We start from the raw sequence: 21,500 nt of genomic DNA on the forward strand, positions 1-21,500 counted from the left end.
CCGCTGATCGCGGCATTACAGAGCGGGGTGTGTGGCTTAAAGGAGGTGTCACTGTAACTCCGCCACCATCCCGCCCTTGCCCTGCCCCTATCCCGACTCCGGCCCACCCCCTCCTGACGTCACAGCACTCCCCTGCCCCCCTGCTGTGCCGACCTGGCTGCTCTCTCCCGCAGAGAGCAGCCAGAATGTCGGTAAGTATGGGTAATAGGCAGTACTTCAATGTGCTGCGCAATCGTTCATCGTTGGTGCATACACATTAATGAACGAGACCGTTCATATCTTTCAGTGTTATCGGCCAGTGGGGGTAATTCTGAGTTGATCGCAGCAGCAAGTTTGTTAGCAGTTGGGCAAAACCATGTGCACTGCAGGGGAGGCAGATATAACGTGCAGAGAGAGTTAGATTTGGGTGGGTTATTTTGTTTCTGTGCAGGGTAAATACTGGCTGCTTTATTTTTACACTGCAATTTAGATTTCAGTTTGAATACACCCCACCCAAATCTAACTCTCTCTGCACATTTTATATCTGCCCTCCTGCAGTGCACATGGTTTTGCCCAACTGCTAACAAAGTTGCTGCTGCGATCAACTCAGAATTAGGCCCCGTGTGTAGGGCCTATTAGTCTGTGGATTCCTGCTGCCTCCATTCCACTGTATATATGCTCAGCACACCATTACATTGCAGATAATGCACTCACCTTGCAGGTAAATATAGACAAGGCTGGCTTTGAAAGATAACCTTTGACATACTTTACAAATCTCCTCATTCTAGTTATTATACAAGGAGTAGATTTACGCTGTGCCCCTTACATCTGCTATTTTTAAGAAAACTGTTCCTAGTACACATGATTTTGAAAGAAAAAGTTAGTGCTTCTGCAGCCCCCTCTGGTGGTGATCATATGAAATGACAAGTAGGCCTAGACATATGAGGGTGATGATGTCACCTCATTAGCTGGAATACTTTCCAGCATGACGTGACGTCTCCCACTTGGTACTCATTTTAACAGTGTTTCCAGCTTAATTTCCTATTGCAGTAACCTGTACTGTGCAGTTTGAGGTAACTGGTATAATACAGTGGCAAACGCAGGATTTGCATGGGGGAGGGGGGGGGGGGGGTTTCCAGAACTGGGTGGAGCCAATCACGGGGGTGGGGACTGAGGTGACCCAGTATATGCTGGGTCCGTAAAACTAGTGTGTCTGTGTGTATATATATATATATATATATATATACCGTGTATATAAATATATATACAGTATATATATATATACTAGGTGCTTCATCGCGCCCTACGGGCGCTCTTCACACCGTCGCAAGGGGCTACGCCCCCTTAACCCTTGCATGCCTTTCTGGGGTTCAATATTTGTATTACATAAAGTATTACCTGCATTCCTTTGTTAGTGGTTAAATATTGCACAATGAAAGGGCGTGCGATGGTGAAGGAGGCGCAGCCCCTTGCGACGGCGTGAACAGCACCTGCAGGGCACGATCTACAGAATGTAGCGGGTGCGGGGGGGACTGCGGATGGTGTCTGTAGATGCTGCAGGTGGAGGGGGGGCAAAAGTGGGGGTGGGGCCCGGATGGGGAAGAGTCGGGAGGTGCTGCGGGTGGGGGAGGGGCAGAGGAGTGGGGGATGCAGATTGGGGAGGGGTCCAGAGGCACTGCAGGTGGGGGAGGGGCAGGGGTGCCATGGGTGGGAGAGGGGCAGGTGTGGGGATGTTGTGGATGGGTGAAGGGTTCCGGAGGTGCTGTGGGATGGGAAGGGGCGGGGGTGTCGGGGTGGGGTAGGGGTCCGCAGGCGCCATGGGTAGGGGAGGGGCAGGTACGGGTGGTGCGGTGCATAGGGAAGGAGGTCCGGAGGTGCTGCTGGTGGTGGAGGGGCAGGTGCGGTGGTGCCATTGGTGAGGGAGGGGTGGGGGAGGGGGGGACCGCGGATGGAGGAGGGTGTCTACAGATGCTGTGGGTGGAGGGGGGCAGGTGTGGGGGGGACATATAAAGGGGGTGGATGGTGGAGGGGGCCTGGAGGTGCTGTGGGTGGTGAAGGGGCGGAGGAGTGGGAGCCGCGGGTGGTGTAGGGGGTCTGGAGGCACAGCGTGTGGGGGAGGGGTGGAGTGCCGCATGTGGTGGAGGGGAAGGTGCGGAGGTGTGGTGCATTGGGGAGAGGTCTGGAGGCGCTGCGGGTACTGTACCTGCCAAAAAGGTAGTTGGAGGGTATGCAGTAACAGGGCCAGGACAGGGGTGACAGGGTCAGAACAGGGTTGACGGGGCCAGGACAGGAGTGACAGGGTCAGAAAAGGGGTGACGGGGCCAGGACAGGGGCGACGGGGCCAGGACAGAAATGACAGGGACAGGATAGGGGTGACAGGCCAGGGTAGGGGTGGCAGGAACAGGACAGGGGTGGCAGGGCCAGTATAGGGTTGACAGGGCAAGCACAGGGGTAACAGGGCCAGGATAGGGGTAACAGGGCCAGCATAAGGGTAACAGGGCCAGCATAAGGGTGACAGGGCCAGCATAAGGGTGAAAGGGCCAGGATAAGGGTGACAGGGCCAGGATAAGGGTGAAAGGGCCAGGATAAGGGTAGCAGGGCAAGGCCAGGGACATGACAGAACACAGGGCACGGGAGAGATTGGTATTAGGGACAAAACAGTGGTGACAGACAGATGTGTCTTACCGGAGTCACTGCTGCTGGCTGCTGCTGTTCCACTCCAACCTGTTGGGATCTGCTGCTGGTGGAGACTTGGCATGGCTGACTCTCTTAGGCTGGAGTCCTGCTTCCTCTGCCCATCCGCATCCCTCCCCCCCTCCTCAGTCACACACCGCAGACCTCGCGCAGCTGCCGGGCACTGTGGTAAGGGGAGACTGGGAGTGACTGGTTAGCCCCCAGGAGATGCTGCGGCTGGAGGGAGGAGGGGGTCGGAGCCTGCAAGCAGCTCAGACTTCTGCAGCGTTACCCGCCGGCTAAAGTGTGTGGAGGAGCTGGGCGCACCTCACTGTGGGTGGCAGCGCTGCAGCTAGCGGTGGGGTTGCTGGGGCTGGAGATAACAGAGGCAGTACGGAACCTGCACAGCGGCAGGTGCCCCACAAAACTGCAGCTAAGAAGCGCGGAGTGTGCCAGAAAGTGACGCTCCTCCGCGCCAGAGAGGGGGGGGGGGTCAAGCACACAGTGAGCCGGTGCCCGTCTGTCTGTACGGCATACCCCCTCACACACCCCCATACCTCCCAAATGTCCCGATTTTCGCGGGACAGTCACATTTTTTTGGGTATGTCCCGCTGTCTCACCCGCGGGTCGCAGTGTCCCGCGGTAACGGGGGGGTCAGTTGGAAAGCTCCTGTACTCGCTGTTCTGCTTAGCAGAGCAGCGGTGAATAGTGGAGACAGAGGGAGAGGGGGCATCAGGGAGTATGGATTAAGGGGGGGTTCCAGCAGCAGAGCCGGATTAAGGGGGGGGGGGGCAGGGGGTACGTACCGTTGGCCCCACAGTTTTAGGGGGCCCCCCGGCTCGAGTAGCTCTGTCCCAGCTCAGAAGCTCCTCCCCCCCCCCCCCCCCCCCTGTCCTGCCAGCAACAACGGCGGCATTGTGCTACTGTCAGCACACGCTGCTGGGATGCGGTCAAGATGCCGCCGGCCGGAATCCCGGCGGTCGAAATACCGACGCCGGAATCCCGACCGCCACAATCCCGACATATTCTCCCTCCGTGGGTGTCCACGACACCCATACAGGGAGAATATAATAGTGTGCCCGCAAGGGGCTGCGTTCCGCTCACCACCCCTGTCGGGATTGTGTGGTCGGGATTCCGGCGTCGGTATTTCGACCGCCGGGATTCCGACCGGCGGCATTTAGTACTGATCCCCACGCTGCTGCGTATTGGCAGGTCTGTGGTGTTGCAGGGAGGCAGCAGTCTCCCTGCTTTCTTCTGCCTGTGCGGGTGTGTAGAGGGGAGCGACCACCCCCTCTGGATTTACCCCTAGCTGAGGGGCCAAAATTCCATGTAAAAAACAAACAACCCCCCCCCCCCGGAATTTGCGTAAGGGGGCGTGGCCTCGCGTCCCGCTATTAGGCCACGCCCCCAACCCACAGCAGGCACAGCAATGAGATAGGGCTCCCCTGTCACAAGTGCCCTGGGCCCCCCGGACTCATAATCAGCCCCTGGGGGCATGCCAGCAGCTCACAGAGCACTGGGCATGCCCCCTCATTGACGAAAACGGGGGCCCTCCCGTGAAGCCACGCCCCCTTTTCGCCGAGTGTGTGTCCCTCCTTCTGCCTGAAGAAAGCTCCTGCAGAAAGCTGGGAGGTATGCACCCCTGCCTGTGCCATGCCCATACTATCTGCTTCTGCTCCTAGTCTCCTATAGATTTGGCCAGATCTGTGACTCATTTGACTAACTCCGCCCAGTGTTGTGACTCCGCCCAGCGTTAGCAAATGAATCACAAAGTCACAGATCTGGGCTATTATATAGGAGATATACACACACTCACATACATAAACACATATACATAGCATATTAAACATGCATACATATATATATATATATATATATATATATACATACACATACAGTACACGTATATATACATATGTATATATATCATATGTGTGTGTGTTTATATGTATGTATGTATATACATGTGTATATATGTATGCACATGGATATATATGTGGAGATGTGTCCTGTTTTACAGGACACATTCCAGCTGCGGCAGCCAGGGAGTCTGTGTCCCCTGCGGGACAACGTCTCTGACAGCGCTGGGACAGCTTGTCTGTCCCCAGCGCCTGTCAGTGTGTGGCTGCGGCGGGTGTCCGGTGCAGGGATTACCCTTTTCCCTGCACCGGACCGGAGGCTGCAGAGGCATTCAAATATTGGCGCTCTCCGGGAGCCAATCGCGGCTCCCGGAGCGGCGGCCAATCAGAAGCGGGCGCGGCAAGCCAATCGGCGCTCGCCGCGTCACAGGCCCCGCCCCCGGCGTCTGACGTCAGATGCCGGGCGGGAGCCAGAAGAGAAGACCGCGCGCGGGAGCGCAAAGGAGGAGGAAGACGCCGGGCGGGAGCCGACGACGGAGGGCGCGCGGAAGAGCGCCGAAGAGCTCGGGTGGCCGCGGAAGAGGCCAGAAGACTCCAGTCCTGGGAAAGGAGATGTCCAGCGGCGGCTGGACGCGGCGAGGCGACGGCGGCGCCGCTGGCCAGCGGCCGAAGATTGAAAAGGAGCGCCGGAGAGGTCACCAGGGGTGGAAAGGAAAAGAGCTGACGAAGCTCCCCCCTGGTGCCTCTCCCAGCGGGTCAGGTAGGCCCTTCTCAGGTGCCCCTGTACCCGCTCCTCCCTAGACCACCGGGTGTTCGGGCATTAGGCCCGTGGGCACAGTCAGGCCCTTCCAGCCTGGGGGCACGTAGTCGGGCCCTTCCGGCCCGTGGGCACATAGTCGGGCCTCCTGGCCTGTGGGGGTCATTTAGTCGGGCCCTCCTGGCACGTGGGCACGTGTAGTCGGGGGACCCCCCGGCCCGTGGCCCTGATAGGCAGGCACTAGGCCTGGGGGCACAGTTTGGGCACTATTAGGCCCATAGGAATAGTCAGGCCACAGGCCTGTGGGACAAGCTAGGCGGGCATTAGGCCCGAGGCCAAGCGCAGGCAATAGGCCTGGGGGACATTAGAGGGCATTAGGCCCTAGTCCAGTTGGCGGCCGCTAGGGATACAAGGTGACCCAGGGCATTAGGCCCAGGTCACCCAACGGGCGACGAGTTAGTCGGGCACTAGGCCCGAGGGATAAAGTCAGGCCTCCGGCCTGTGTGCAGTTAGGGGGCGTTAGGCCCAGTAGATAAGCGGTTTCCCCCCCGAAGGTGAATACAGGTGGTACTGGGCACTAGGTCCAGTCCACCCCAGGGTGTTTAGGTAGGCAGGCTCGCTTGGCCTGAGGCCCACATAAGGGAAGGTACAGGAGGTGGGTATGCTGTGCGGCGTCCACCCCCAGAGTGCAGGTAGGGATCTAAAGGAACCGCACCGTTTGATGTTGTACTCTGATATGTGTGTTATTACCGTGCAGGGCAAAGTGTTGTTTAGAGTTTGTGCATTGTTTGTGTTGCACCACCCACACTTGAGCCAGTTTGAGGGCTTTGTTTATGTAGTTAGTGTAGCGGATGCACACTAGGTTAGAGTGAGGCCCTGCACGGCTGTTTCTCTCTTTGCCTCCTTACAGGGACCTGTAAGTGGAGAAGATCGGAGTACAAGACGTAGGACGGTGAGTAACATCGGTCTGTGTGTTCCTTCTGTGTGTCCCTATCTGTCTCCCTTCCTTCAGGGCGAACGGTGAGCCTTGCACGCCGGTGCAAGGTAGAATTTCCACCTGGTGCGAGAGTGCCAATAGGTGAAATTCGGGCTCTGAGGCGGACGCCTGGGATGACCTTCACCTAGCCCGAAAGCACTATTTTCCTCGGCTCTGGAGGGCGTTTCGGTCCACAGTCAGGAGGACGGCACTCAGCAATCTCCTTCCTCCTAGGTCATCGTGTCCGGGTCCGACGGAAGATTGCAGGTCCGTTGAAGATTCCGGAACCTGAAGGTGAGAGAGAGCGGCGCCTGGTGAGTACCGAAGCTACACCTTCTTTAGAGAGTACCGAAGCTACACCTGCACGGCAGCAGGCACCACCACACGCGCAGCCGCACCTCTTACATTTATGTACTGTGATTAAAATAAAGTAAACTTTCTCTATCGTCCTAGTGGATGCTGGGGTTCCTGAAAGGACCATGGGGAATAGCGGCTCCGCAGGAGACAGGGCACAAAAAGTAAAGCTTTAGGATCAGGTGGTGTGCACTGGCTCCTCCCCCTATGACCCTCCTCCAAGCCTCAGTTAGATTTTTGTGCCCGGCCGAGAAGGGTGCAATCTAGGTGGCTCTCCTAAAGAGCTGCTTAGAAAAGTTTAGCTTAGGTTTTTTATTTTACAGTGAGTCCTGCTGGCAACAGGATCACTGCAACGAGGGACTTAGGGGAGAAGAAGTGAACTCACCTGCGTGCAGGATGGATTGGCTTCTTGGCTACTGGACATTAGCTCCAGAGGGACGATCACAGGTACAGCCTGGATGGTCACCGGAGCCTCGCCGCCGGCCCCCTTGCAGATGCTGAAACGAGAAGAGGTCCAGAATCGGCGGCAGAAGACTCCTCAGTCTTCTAAAGGTAGCGCACAGCACTGCAGCTGTGCGCCATTTTCCTCTCAGCACACTTCACACGGCAGTCACTGAGGGTGCAGGGCGCTGGGAGGGGGGCGCCCTGGGAGGCAAATGAAAACCTAATTTGGCTAAAAATACCTCACATATAGCCTCCGGGGGCTATATGGAGATATTTAACCCCTGCCAGAATCCGTTAAGAGCGGGAGACGAGGCCGCCGAAAAAGGGGCGGGGCCTATCTCCTCAGCACACAGCGCCATTTTCCCTCACAGAAAGGCTGGAGGGAAGGCTCCCAGGCTCTCCCCTGCACTGCACTACAGAAACAGGGTTAAAACAGAGAGGGGGGGCACTAATTTGGCGTTAGAAATATATAAAAAAGATGCTATAAGGGAAAACACTTATATAAGGTTGTCCCTATATAATTATAGCGTTTTTGGTGTGTGCTGGCAAACTCTCCCTCTGTCTCTCCAAAGGGCTAGTAGGTCCTGTCCTCTATCAGAGCATTCCCTGTGTGTGTGCTGTGTGTCGGTACGTGTGTGTCGACATGTATGAGGACGATGTTGGTGAGGAGGCGGAGCAATTGCCTGTAATGGTGATGTCACTCTCTAGGGAGTCGACACCGGAATGGATGGCTTATTTAGGGAATTACGTGATAATGTCAACACGCGGCAAGGTCGGTTGACGACATGAGACGGCCGACAAACAATTAGTACCGGTCCAGACGTCTCAAAAACACCGTCAGGGGTTTTTAAAACGCCCGTTTACTTTAGTCGGTCGACACAGACACAGACAGGGACACTGAATCCAGTGTCGACGGTGAATAAACAAACGTATTCCTTATTAGGGCCACACGTTAAGGGCAATGAAGGAGGTGTTACATATTTCTGATACTACAAGTACCACAAAAGAGGGTATTATGTGGGATGTGAAAAAACTACCGTAGTTTTTCCTGAATCAGATAAATTAAATGAAGTGTGTGATGATGCGTGGGTTCCCCCCGATAGAAAATATGGGCGGTATACCCTTTCCCGCCAGAAGTTAGGGCGCGTTGGGAAACACCCCTTAGGGTGGATAAGGCGCTCACACGCTTATCAGAACAAGTGGCGGTACCGTCTATAGATAGGGCCGTCCTCAAGGAGCCAGCTGACAGGAGGCTGGAAAATATCATAAAAAGTATATACACACATACTGGTGTTATACTGCGACCAGCGATCGCCTCAGCCTGGATGTGCAGAGCTGGGGTGGCTTGGTCGGATTCCCTGACTAAAAATATTGATACCCTTGACAGGGACAGTATTTTATTGACTATAGAGCATTTAAAGGATGCATTTCTATATATGCGAGATGCACAGAGGGATATTTGCACTCTGGCATCAAGAGTAAGTGCGATGTCCATATCTGCCAGAAGATGTTTATGGACACGACAGTGGTCAGGTGATGCAGATTCCAAACGGCACAAAGGTGTATTGCCGTATAAAGGAAGAGGAGTTATTTGGGGTCGGTCCATCGGACCTGGTGGCCACGGCAACTGCTGGAAAATCCACCGTTTTTTACCCTAAGTCACATCTCTGCAGAAAAAGACACCGTCTTTTCAGCTTCAGTCCTTTCGTCCCTATAAGAGTCATATCTGCCCAGGGATAGAGGAAAGGGAAGAAGACTGCAGCAGGCAGCCCATTCCCAGGAACAGAAGCGTTCCACCGCTTCTGACAAGCTCTCAGCATGACGCTGAGACCGTACAGGACCCCTGGATCCTACAAGTAGTATCCCAGGGGTACAGATTGGAATGTCGAGACGTTTCCCCTGCGCAGGCTCCTGAAGTCTGCTTTACCAAGGTCTCCCTCCGACAAGGAGGCAGTATGGGAAAAAATTCACGAGCTGTATTCCCAGCAGGTGATAATTAAATTACCCCTCCTACAACAAGAAAAGGGGTATTATTCCACACTATATTGTGGTACTGAAGCCAGAAGGCTAGGTGAGACCTATTCTAAATCTAAAAAAATGTGAACACTTACAAAGGTTCAAATCAAGATGGAGTCACTCAGAGCAGTGATAACGAACCGGGAAGAAGGGGACTATATGGTGTCCCGAGACATCAGGGATGCTTACCTCCATGTCCCAAATTTGCCCTTATCACTAAGGGTACCTCAGGTTCGTGGTACAGAACTGTCACTATCAGTTTCAGACGCTGCCGTTTGGATTGTCCACGGCACCCCGGGTCTTTACCAAGGTAATGGCCGAAATGATGGTTCTTCTTCGAAGAAAAGGCGTCTTAATTATCCCTTACTTGGACGATCTCCTGAGAAGGGCAAAGTCCAGGGAACACTTGGAGGTCGGAGTAGCACTATCTCGGATACTGTTACAACAGCAGGGGTGGATTCTAAATATTCCAAAATCGCAGCTGATCCCGACAACAAGTCTCCTGTGCTTAGGGATGATTCTGGACACAGTCCAGAAAAAGGTGTTTCTCCCGGAAGAGAAAGCCAGGGAGTTATCCGAGCTAGTCAGGAACCTCCTAAAATCAGTGCATCATTGCACAAGGGCCATGGTAAAAAAAATGGTGACTTCCTTCGAAGCAATTCCAGTCGGCAGATTTCATGCAAGAACTTTTCAGTGGGATCTGCTGGACAAATGGTCCGGATCGCATCTTCAGATGCATCAGCGGATAACCCTATATCCAAGGACAAGGGTGTCTCTCCTGTGGTGGTTACAGAGTGCTCATCTTCTAGAGGGCCGCAGATTCGACATTCAGTTTTGGATTTTGGTGACCACGGAGGCCAGCCCGAGAGGCTGGGGAGCAGTCACACAAGGAAAAAATTTCCAGGGAGTGTGATCAAGTCTGGAGACTTTTCTCCACATAAATATAGCTAAGGGTAAATTTATAATGCTCTAAGCTTAGCAAGACCTCTGCTTCAAGGTCAGCCGGTATTGATCCAGTGGGATAAAACATCACGGCAGTCGCCCACGTAAATAGACAGGGCGGCACAAGAAGCAGGAGGGCAGTGGCAAAAACTGCAAGGACTTTTCGCTGGGCGGAAAATCATGTGATAGCACTGTCAGCAGTGTTTCATTCCGGGAATGGAAACTGGGAAGCAGACTTCCTCAGTAGGCACGACCTCCACCCGGCAGAGTGGGAACTTCATGGGGAAGTTTTCCACATGATTGTAAACCGTTGGGAATTACCAAAGGTGGACATGATGGCGTCCCGTCTGAACAAACAACGGGACAGGTATTGCGCCAGGTTAAGAGACCCTCAGGCAATAGCTGTGGACGTTCTGGTAACACCGTGGGTGTACCAGTCGGTGTATGTGTTCCATCCTCTGCTTTTCATACCTAAGGTACTGAGAATTATAAGACGTAGAGGAGTAAGAACTATACTCATGGCTCCGGATTGGCCAAGAAGGACTTGGTACCCGGAACTTCAAGAGATGCTCACAGAGGACTTATGGCCTCTGCCGCTAAGAAGGGACTTGTTTCAGCAAGTACCATGTCTGTTCCAAGACTTACCGCAGCTGCGTTTGACGGCATGGCGGTGGAACGCCGGATCCTAAGGGAAAAGGCATTCAGGAAGAGGTCATTCCTACCCTGGTCAAAGCCAGAAAGGAGGTGACCGCACAACATTATCACCACATGTGGCGAAAATATGTTGCGTGGTGTGAGGCCAGGAAGGCCCCACGAAGAAATTTCAACTCGGTCGATTCCTGCATTTCCTGCAAACAGGAGTGTCTATGGGCCTCAAATTGGGGTCCATTAAGGTTCAAATTTCGGCCCTGTCGATTTTTCTTCCAGAAAGAATTGGCTTCAGTTCCTGAAGTCCAGAAGTTTGTCAAGGGAGTATTGCATATACAACCCCCTTTTGTGCCTCCAGTGGCACTGTGGGATCTCAACGTAGTTCTGGGATTCCTCAAAACACATTGGTTTAAAACCAGTCAAATCTGTGGATTTGAAGCATCTCACATGAAAAGTGAACATGCTCTTGGACCTGGCCTGGACCAGGCGAGTGTCAAATTGGTGGTTTTTTTCTCAAAAAAGCCCATATCGGTTTGTCCATTCGGACAGGGCAGAGCTGCGGACTCGTCCCCAGTTCTCTCCCTAAGGTGGTGTCAGTGTTTCACCTGAACCAGCTTATTGTGGTGTCTTGCGCCTACTAGGGACTTGGAGGACTCCAAGTTGCTAGATGTGGTCAGGGCCCTGAAAATATAGGTTCCAGGACGGCTGGAGTCAGGAAAACTGACTTGCTGTTATCCTGTATGCACCCAACAAACTGGGTGCTCTTGCTTTTAAGCAGACTTTTGCTAGTTGGATGTGTAATACAATTCAGCTTGCACATTCTGTGGCAGGCCTGCCACAGCCAAAATATGTAAATGCCCATTCCACAAGGAAGGTGGGCTCATCTTGGGCGGCTGCCCGAGGGGTCTCGGCTTTACAACTTTGCCGAGCGGCTATTTAGTCAGGGGCAAACACGTTTGTAAAATCCTACAAATTTGATACCCTGGCTAAGGAGGACCTGGAGATCTCTCATTCGGTGCTGCAGAGTCATCCGCACTCTCCCGCCCGTTTGGGAGCTTTGGTATATTCCCCATGGTCCTTTCAGGAACCCCAGCATCCACTAGGACGATAGAGAAAATAAGAATTTACTTACCGATAATTCTATTTCTCGGAGTCCGTAGTGGATGCTGGGCGCCCATCCCAAGTGCGGATTATCTGCATTACTTGTACATAGTTACAAAAATCGGGTTATTATTGTTGTGAGCCATCTTTTCAGAGGCTCCGCTGTTATCATACTGTTAACTGGGTTCAGATCACAGGTTGTACAGTGTGATTGGTGTGGCTGGTATGAGTCTTACCCGGGATTCATAAATCCTTCCTTATTGTGTACGCTCGTCCGGGCACAGTACCTAACTGAGGCTTGGAGGAGGGTCATAGGGGGAGGAGCCAGTGCACACCACCTGATCCTAAAGCTTTACTTTTTGTGCCCTGTCTCCTGCGGAGCCGCTATTCCCCATGGTCCTTTCAGGAACCCCAGCATCCACTACGGACTCCGAGAAATAGAATTATCGGTAAGTAAATTCTTATTTTTACTGCACTTACAAGAGCCACCAGGAAGACAGCAGGCTGCAGAGGACGCTAGACAGCCATTAATAATACTCATGCAGCTAAAAAAAAAAGAAAACATTTTTTTTTTAGTGGAGGGGGGTTTCTGGGTGCTCGGAAACCCCACCTGGGTGCGCCACTGAAATAGTAAGACACCTCTGCAGATAGGTAACACTGAAATGCAAACTGATGTAATTTGGTTTGCCACAAAATGGCCGCTTCCACTGTAATTGATGGCTGCATTTTCGGGGGTCATTCCGAGTTGTTCGCTCTGTAAATTTCTTCGCATCGCAGCGATTTTCCGCTTAGTGCGCATGCGCAATGTTCGCACTGCGACTGCGCCAAGTAAATTTGCTATGCAGTTAGGAATTTTACTCACGGCTTTTTCTTCGTTCTGGTGATCGTAATGTGATTGACAGGAAGTGGGTGTTTCTGGGCGGAAACTGGCCGTTTTATGGGTGTGTGTGAAAAAACGCTACCGTTTCTGGGAAAAACGCGGGAGTGGCTGGAGAAACGGAGGAGTGTCTGGGCGAACGCTGGGTGTGTTTGTGACGTCAAACCAGGAACGACAAGCACTGAACTGATCGCAGATGCCGAGTAAGTTTCGAGTTACTCAGAAACTGCACAGAGATGTCTTATCGCAACATTGCGAATCTTTCGTTCGCAATTTTAAGAAGCTAAGATTCACTCCCAGTAGGCGGCGGCTTAGCGTGTGCAAAGCTGCTAAAAGCAGCTTGCGAGCGAACAACTCGGAATGACCCCCTTCATGTAGACCATCTGCACAATAGTGCATCTCCAGATCTGTATCCTGAATGTACATTCTGACAGTATTTTCCAGGGACACTACTCTTGGACGGTTTGAGAGACTCCTGAATTTGCTGGCAGTCCAGACCTTAAGACTAGGCTGCCCTTCTGCATTCCGCGCACTGCCTAGTGGGTACTATGGGGAGGATAATGCAGCAAATTGCAGGTTTTGGGGGAGGGATCAGAGCCAATAGGATGTGTTTCTTTGAAAATCATCTAATATTGGCCTCGCCCCCTCTAGATTGACTTGCAATTCGCTGCATTACCAGTGAGGGGCAGGGCTTAGTGACACGCAGAGCCAGGCCTTGCCTCACCCCCAAGTAGCAGCATTTGTCCCTTGAGCTTCTCCCAGAGGAGAGTGCAAAAACAGGTATGACGCAAAGTTATTTCCAAATTTAAAAATCACCCCTTCGTGTTTATTCATTTGCAATATTCATACAGGGGGGAAAAACAGAAGTTGGAAATGTCAGGATTGGTGGCATTAATTCCACACATGGGCCTGGACTGCAATGGGTGCGACACAGAGATATGCCTAAAGGTGGGTACACACTGGCCTATATATCAGCCAATCTCTTGAACGGCCGATATATCGCGGGTCCGTTGGCCAGTGTGTACGGGTGATATGTCTGTGAACTCCCGTCGTTCCCAGACGTATCGCGTCGGCCCCGCAGCACAGCCGATGGCCAACATATCTACCGATATATTGGCGCGTCGCTGTGCGTGTATGGGCGGTCGGCCGACCACCCGTACACATGCTGCGGTGGCCGGCGGTGATTGACGTCATGAACTTGGCGGGCGTGCCAGTTCATGACGTCAGTCACCAACGGATCGGGCAGTGTGTATGCTCAACACACTGCCCGATCCGTCCAGAGATATATCTTCCGATCAATTGATCGGCAGATATATCTACCAGTGTGTACCCACCTTTACATGCAACAAAGTATTACAGGAAAAGTTTATTCAATTTCCTGCCGCCAAAACTTACTGGTTGGATGATTGGTTTTTTGACAAAACATGAATCGTAGTGTATGCGTATAAGTGTTAGCAAAAACAGATTGTAAGCTCCATGGGGCAAGGGCTACCACACCCCCAGGGCTGGACTGGCCCACAGCGGTCCAGGGGAAACCCCCGGCGGGCTCTTCACGGCCCAGGCCGACACTGCGCATCCCCTTCTGCAGCCTAACCCTAACCCCCCCGCCCACGCACAGCCTAACCTTAGCACACACCCCAGCCTAACCATAACTTCAGCACTTACCATTAGAATCCAACTGTTGAGATCCCGACTGACAGGATCCTGACCTTATTCCATTGAATGTGTTTATTGTAAATAAAACAGGTGCTTAAAATAGGATTTTGATAACCTACCAGTAAATCCTTTTCTCCTAGTCCGTAGAGGATGTTGGGGACGACATCAAGACCATATGGTATAGACGGGATCCGCAGGCGACATGGGCACTCCAAAGACTTTTCATTGGGTGTGAACTGGCTCCTCCATCTATGCCCCTCCTCCAGACCTCAGTTGTAGGAACTGTGCCCAGGGAGACTGACATTTCGAGGAAAGGAATTACTTAACTAGTGGTGAGATATCTACCAACTCACACCCTCAACCATGCCGCACACATGGCATTCAACATAACACACGCCAACAGGCATGAACTAATTGCAGCAACATGCTGAAACCAAGATAACACAACTTGTGTAACTGTAATAACTAAACTGCAGGTAAAGTACGCACTGCGACGGGCACCCAGCATCCTCTACGGACTAGGAGAAAAGGATTTACTGGTAGGTTATCAAAATCCTATTTTGTCATACATCCTAGAGGATGCTGGGGACGACATCAAGACCATGGGGTCTATACCAAAGCTCCAGTACGGGCGGGAGAGTGCGGATGACCCTGCAGCACCGATTGACCAAACTTTAGGTCCTCATTGGCCAAGGTGTCAAACTTGTAGAATTTAGCAAATGTGTTTGACCCTGACCAAGTAGCTGCTCTGCAAAGTTGTAATGCCGAGACCCCCCGGGCAGCCGCCTAGGACGAGCCCACCTTCCTAGTGGAGTGGGCCTTTACCGACGTCGGTAACGGCAATCCTGCCATAGTATGAGCTTGCGGAATCGTATTTCTAATCCAACGTGCAATAATCTGCTTGGAAGCAGGACAGCCAATCTTGTTGTGATCATACAGGACAAACAGAGCCTCTGTTTTCCGTATACGAGCTGTTCTAGCAACATAGATTTTCAAAGCTCTAACCACATCTAGAGACTTTGAATCAGTGAATGTGTCAGTAACTACTGGCACCACAATAGGTTGGTTTATGTGAAAAGCAGAAACCACCTTTGGAAGAAAATGTTGGCGAGTTCGCAACTCTGCCCTATCTTCACGGAAACTCAGGTAAGGGCTCTTGTGAGACAAGGCCCCCAGTTCCGACACCCGCCTTGCGGATGCCAATGCCAAAAGCATCACCACTTTCCAAGTGAGAAACTTCAACTCTATCTTTTGCAGAGGCTCAAACCAATCCGATTGAAGAAACTGCAATACCACGTTAAGGTCCCATGGTGCCACTGGAGGCACGAATGGAGGTTGGATGTGCAGAACCCCTTTCACGAAGGTCTGGACCTCTGGAAGAGAGGCCAATTGTTTTTGGAAGAACACTGACAAGGCCAAAATCTGGACCTTGATTGATCCCAATCGAAGGCCCGTCTCCACACCATCCTGCAAAAAATGGAGACAACATCCTAAGTGAAACTCTTCCATAGGAGCTTTCTTGGATTCACACCAAGACACATATTTTCTCCAAATACGATGGTAATGTTTTGACGTTACTCCCTTTCTGGCCTGAATAAGGGTGGGGATGACCTCCTTAGGAATACCCTTCCTGGCTAGGATACGGCGCTCAACAGCCATGCCGTCAAACGTAGCCGCGGTAAGTCTTGGTACACACAGGGCCCCTGCTGCAGCAGGTCCTCCCGAGGAGGAAGAGGCCGAGGATCTCCTATGAGTAACTGCTGAAGATCTGGGTACCAATCCCTTCTTGGCCAGTCTGGGGCAATGAAGATTGCTCGAACCCTTGTATTTCTTATGATCCTGAGTACTTTTGGGATCAGCGGAAGTGGAGGGAAAACATACACTGATGGAAACACCCACTGGGTCACCAGTGCATCCACTGCTACTGCTTGAGGGTCTCTCGACTTGGAACAGTATCTCTGAAGCTTCTTGTTGAGACGAGACGCCATCATGTCTATTTGAGGAACTCCCCAAAGACTTGTCACCTCTGCGAAGACTTCTTGGTGGAGGCCCCACTCTCCTGGATGGAGATCGTGTCTGCTGAGGAAGTCTGCTTCCCAGTTGTCTACTCCCGGAATGAATATTGCCGACAGAGCTTGTAGATGTTTTTCTGCCCAGTGGAGGATTTTTGACGCCTCTGCCATTGCCGTTCTGCTTTTCGTTCCGCCCTGCCTGTTTATGTATGCGACTGCTGTTACATTGTCCACCTGGATCTACACGGGACGGTCTTGAAGAAGATGTACTGCTTGTTGAAGGCCGTTGTAAATGGCTCTTAGCTCCAGAACGTTTATGTGAAGGCAGGCTTCCTGTTGTGACCAACGTCCCTGGAAGTTTTCTCCCTGAGAGACTGCTCCCCAGCCTCGGAGACTTGCATCCGTGGTTACTAGGACCCAGTCCTGAATCCCGAACCTGCGTCCCTCTAGCAGGTGAGAGCTGTGCAACCACCACAGGAGCGAAATCCTGGTTTTTGAAGACAGGATTATCTTTCTGTGCATGTGTAGGTGTGACCCCGACCACTTGTCCAACAGGTCCCACTGGAATACTCTGGCATGGAACCTGCCAAACTGTATGGCCTCGTAGGCCGCCACCATCTTCCCCAACAACCGAATGCACTGATGGATCGACACTTGATGGTTTCAATATCTGTTTTACCATTTTCTGGATTTCCAGAGCCTTTTCCAGCGGAAGAAATACTCTCTGAACTTCTGTGTCCAGAATCATCCCGAGGAAAGACAACCTTGTCGTCGGTTCCAACTGTGACTTTGGGTAATTTATGATCCACCCGTTTTGTTGGAGTATTGACAGGGAGAGGGATATGTTTTTGTAATAACTGCTCCCTGGATCTCGCCTTTATCAGGAGGTCATCCAGATAAGGGATTACATTGACTCTTATCTGACGAAGGAGGACCATCATCTCCGCCATCACCTTGGTGAATACCCTCGGCGCCATGGAGAGACCGAAAGGTAACGTCTGGAATTGGTAATGGCAATCCTGAATCGCAAATCTCAGATAAGCCTGGTGAGGAGGATAAATGCATCCTTTATGTTCACCGACACTAAGTAGCAGAGGCGTATCTAGGGTAGGGCGAGTGGGGCACGTGCCCTGGGTGCCTTGGCAGGCCCAGGAGAGGGGGGCGCCTCCGGCGGCCAGGGCATCATGCCCCACTCGCCCCCGTCAACCCTAAATGTGAGGGGAGGAGAGCGCAGCATCTCTCCCTCCCCTCACCGCCGCTGCCACCACTAGCAGCGCTGCTGTGTCCGGTCTCCGGCGTTAGCCAATCAGAGCTTGCGGACCGGCTCCTGATTGGCTGCCGGTCCACGAGCTCTGATTGGCTAGCGAACCGGCGCCAGACACAGCCAGCGGAGACGGGACGGGAGACCTGGACGGAGCGGTAAGGGGAAGGAGAGGCGCTGCGCTGCGCTCTCCTCCCCTCACATAAGCGGCCGGTGAGTGAACGGGGGGGGGGGGGGGCACGGGCACAGTGGGGCATGTATCTGGCACCAAATGGGGCATGTAACTGGCACTGAGTGGGGCCTGGCACTGTAGGGCATTGTATCTGGCACTGTGGGGCAATGTAACTGGCACTGTGGGGCAATGTAATTGGCACTGTGGGGCAATGTAACTGGCACTGTGGGGCATGTATCCGGCATTGTGGGGCAATGTAACTGGCACTGTGGGGCAATGTAACTGGCACTGTGGGGCATGTATCCGGCACTGTGGGGCATGTATCCGGCACTGTGGGGCATTGTATCTGGCACTGTGGGGCAATGTAACTGGCATTGTGGGGCAATGTAATTGGCACTGTGGGGCATGTATCCGGCACTGTGGGGCAATGTAACTGGCACTGTGGGGCAATGTAACTGGCACTATGGGGCATGTATCCGGCACTGTGGAGCATTGTATCTGGCACTGTGGGGCAATGTAACTGGCACTGTGGGCCATTTTCAGTGGCCACACCCCATCTGGAGTGTGGCCACACCCCTTCTGGTGTGTGGTCACGCCCATTTTTTCGGCGCACGCACATGCTTCTTTTTGTGTGCTTTTTTTTTTTGGGGGGGGGGGGGCGCCATTTTACATCTTGCCCTGGGCTCCAAAAACCCTAGCTACGCCTCTGCTAAGTAGAACCCCTCCTCCAGACTGGCAATCACCGCCCAAAGTGATTCCATCTTGAACTTGAACCTTTTCAGGAAGAAATTCAGATCTTTTAGATTTTGGATCGGTCTGACCGAGCCGTCCGGCTTCGGAACAACAAAGAGGCTTGAATAAAAACCCCGCCCTTGTTGTGACAACAGTACCAGGACTATAACCTGGTCTTGACAATTTTTGGATTGCCGCTGTTACTGCTTCTCTCTCTGGCGGAGAAGCTGGCAAGGTCGTTTTGAAAAATCGGCATGGGGGAACGTCTTGAAACTCTAGTTTGTATCCCTGGGATACTATTTGCAACACCCAGGGATCCAGGCCAGACAGAATCCAATCATGGCTGAAGAGTTTGAGACGTGCCCCCACCCGAGCGGCCTCCCGCAAGGGAGTTCCAGCGTCATGCTGGGGATTTGGCAGAATTAGGGGTAGACTTCTGCTCTTGGGAACCTGGAGCCGGTGTGGGCTTCTTTCTCCTTCCCCTACCTGCAAAGAAGGGGGAACCTCTCACCTTTTTTGTATTTATTGGGCCGAAAGGACTGTATTTGCGGGTGATAGGTCTTTTTTGCCGGTGCAGGCGCAGAGGGCAAAAATGTTGACTTACCTGCGGTAGCCGCCGAGACTAACGCATCCAGGCCATCGCCAAATAAGGCCTCACCTTTATATGGGAGAGCCTCCATGTTTCTTTTGGAATCTGCATCCGTGTTCCACTGGCGAATCCATAACGCCCGCCTAGCCGATACTGCCATGGTAGCGGCTTGTGAACTCAAGAGTCCAATATCCTTCATTGCTTCCAGCATGTAGGCGGCAGCGTCCTTGGTATTCCCTAACTTAAGGAGTATCTCATCTTTATCAATCGTGTCAATTTCTGATGACACACTTTCTGACCAGTTTTCAATAGCGCGACTCACCCATGAGCAGGCAATAGTGGGCCTGAGCAGTGTACCATTGGTAACATAAATGGATTTCAATGTCGTTTCCATTTTGCGGTATGCCGGCTCTTTAAGAGAAGCCATGCCAGGAGCAGGGAGAATTACCATCTTTGTCAACCTGGAAAGTGCACTGTCTAACACAGGGGGTGACTCCCATTTTTTCCTGTCTTCAACCGGGAAAGGATAAGTAAGCTATGTGAATCCTTTTGGGAATACGAAATTTTTTATCAGGATTCACCCACATCCCTTCAAACAAAGCATTTAGTTTGTGTGAAGGAGGGAACGTGACTTTGGATTTCTTTTACTTACATAAATAAGCTTTCTCCTGAGGTACAGGAGTGCTTTCTGTAACCTCCAACACGTCCCTTATAGCCACACTCATATATTGTATACTTTTTGCCAATTTATGATCTATCTCTCTGGATTCACTATTGTCGACACAAGAATCAGAATCCGTGTCGGTATCAGTGTTTACAACATTTGCAAATGGTCTCTTATGTGACCCAGAGGGGCCGCCCGCATAAGGAATAACAGCATCCTAAAAAATCACATCTTCCACATATTTTCTCCAGCATGCAGCCTTAGATTCAGACTTATCTAATCTACGGTTAATCAGATGCATACTGTCACGTAGCTCTTTCACCGATGCAGGCTCTTGGTGTGCCGGTAGCGTCACCACATTACAACTCTGTGTCCCTAAAATGGCTTCCTCCGGGGAGGAACTCCCTGCCTCAGACATGCCTCACACGTGTACACCACACTCACAGACACACTGGGACTTATTTTGGGGACAGACCCACAGTAAAATCTGTCAGAGGGACACAGGATAGGAGCAGCCAGTTCACAAACCCAGTGCCAGTATTGCCTGTGAACACAGTATGTCCACAGCCCAAAAGCGCTTTTAAATAGTAATATACACTATCAAATGCACCACAATCGCTTTGTGCCCCCCCCCCCCCCCCCCCCTTTATAGCACCCTGTACTTGTCAGAAGTAGAGGAGCGGACCAGCTTGTTCTCTGCAGTCTGAGGAGAGAAAATGGTGCTGAGTAGTGTGCTGGCTGCCTGAGGAAGAAGCTCCGCCCCTCAGTATCCATGACAATATTTATACTGGCGGGGGTAGGTCTGTGCCAGCGGCATCTTATGCCCCCTTTTAGCCAGTTTGAGGTATTTTTCTTGCTGCCCAGGGCGCCCCCCCGCGCCCTGCACCCTGCAGTGCCTGTGTGCGTGGGCAGCAATGGCGCGTTGCGCTCCCGCCATCCGCGCCGCCCCTCAGCCATCACTTACTTGATTGAAGATCATTCTTCTCATACTCACATGTCTTCTGACTTCTGGCTCTGTGAGGGGGGTGATGGCGTGCTGTGGGAGTGAGCATCTAGACATGGCTAGCGTTCAGTTCCCTTCAGGAGCTAATGGTGTCCTGTCAGCCAGAAACAGAGCCATGAAACTTTGAGGAAGTTGGTTCTGCTTCTGCCCCCTCAGTCCCACGAAGCAGGGAGTCTGATGCCAGCAGATCTCCCTGAAAATAAAAACCTAACATAAGTCTTTTCAGAGAAACTCAGTAGAGCTCCTCAGGGTGCATCCAGTCGACCTGGGCACATTTCTACAACTGAGGTCTGGAGGAGGGGCAATGAAAAGTCTTTGGAGTGCCCATGTCTCCTGCGGATCCCGTCTATACCCCAGGGTCTTGATGTCGTCCCCAGCATCCTCTAGGATGTATGAGAAAACACACTACTGCAAAAGGGATGCAGGAGTGACATATGCATGGCGCATTTGCTACTGTTGCCGACCGACACACAACTTAAGTTGGTGCTTTGAATGTACATTGCACCTGCATCTTGGGGCCCGGTACAGTGATTTATCTGGGGCCCCCTCAGACAGGGCCGGATCTAGGGGGGGGGGGGGGGTGAAGGGGGCGACCGCCCACCAGTCATAGCCACGCCCACTTTTGAGCAGAAGAGAGCTCTCCGGGGAGCCTGAGGCAGAACGATGTGCTGCAGCTTATACCACAGCAGCACAGAGGAGCCAGGAGAGCAAGGGTTACAGAGCATTTGCCCCCACTTGCTGGTGTGTGGGTACTAGGGCTAATAAATACAATTACCCCATAGCAC

General features: G+C 52.4%; 1 protein-coding gene across 5 annotated transcripts in view; it reads left to right on the plus strand.

Moving 5' to 3' along the window:
- The window catches only part of CD79A (CD79a molecule), a 140,269-nt gene that overhangs the window by 25,438 nt on the left and 93,331 nt on the right, over positions 1-21,500 (plus strand). The window lies entirely within an intron of this gene.

The sequence above is a fragment of the Pseudophryne corroboree genome, chromosome 10 (assembly GCF_028390025.1).
Source record: "Pseudophryne corroboree isolate aPseCor3 chromosome 10, aPseCor3.hap2, whole genome shotgun sequence".
Lineage (NCBI taxonomy): Eukaryota > Metazoa > Chordata > Amphibia > Anura > Myobatrachidae > Pseudophryne > Pseudophryne corroboree.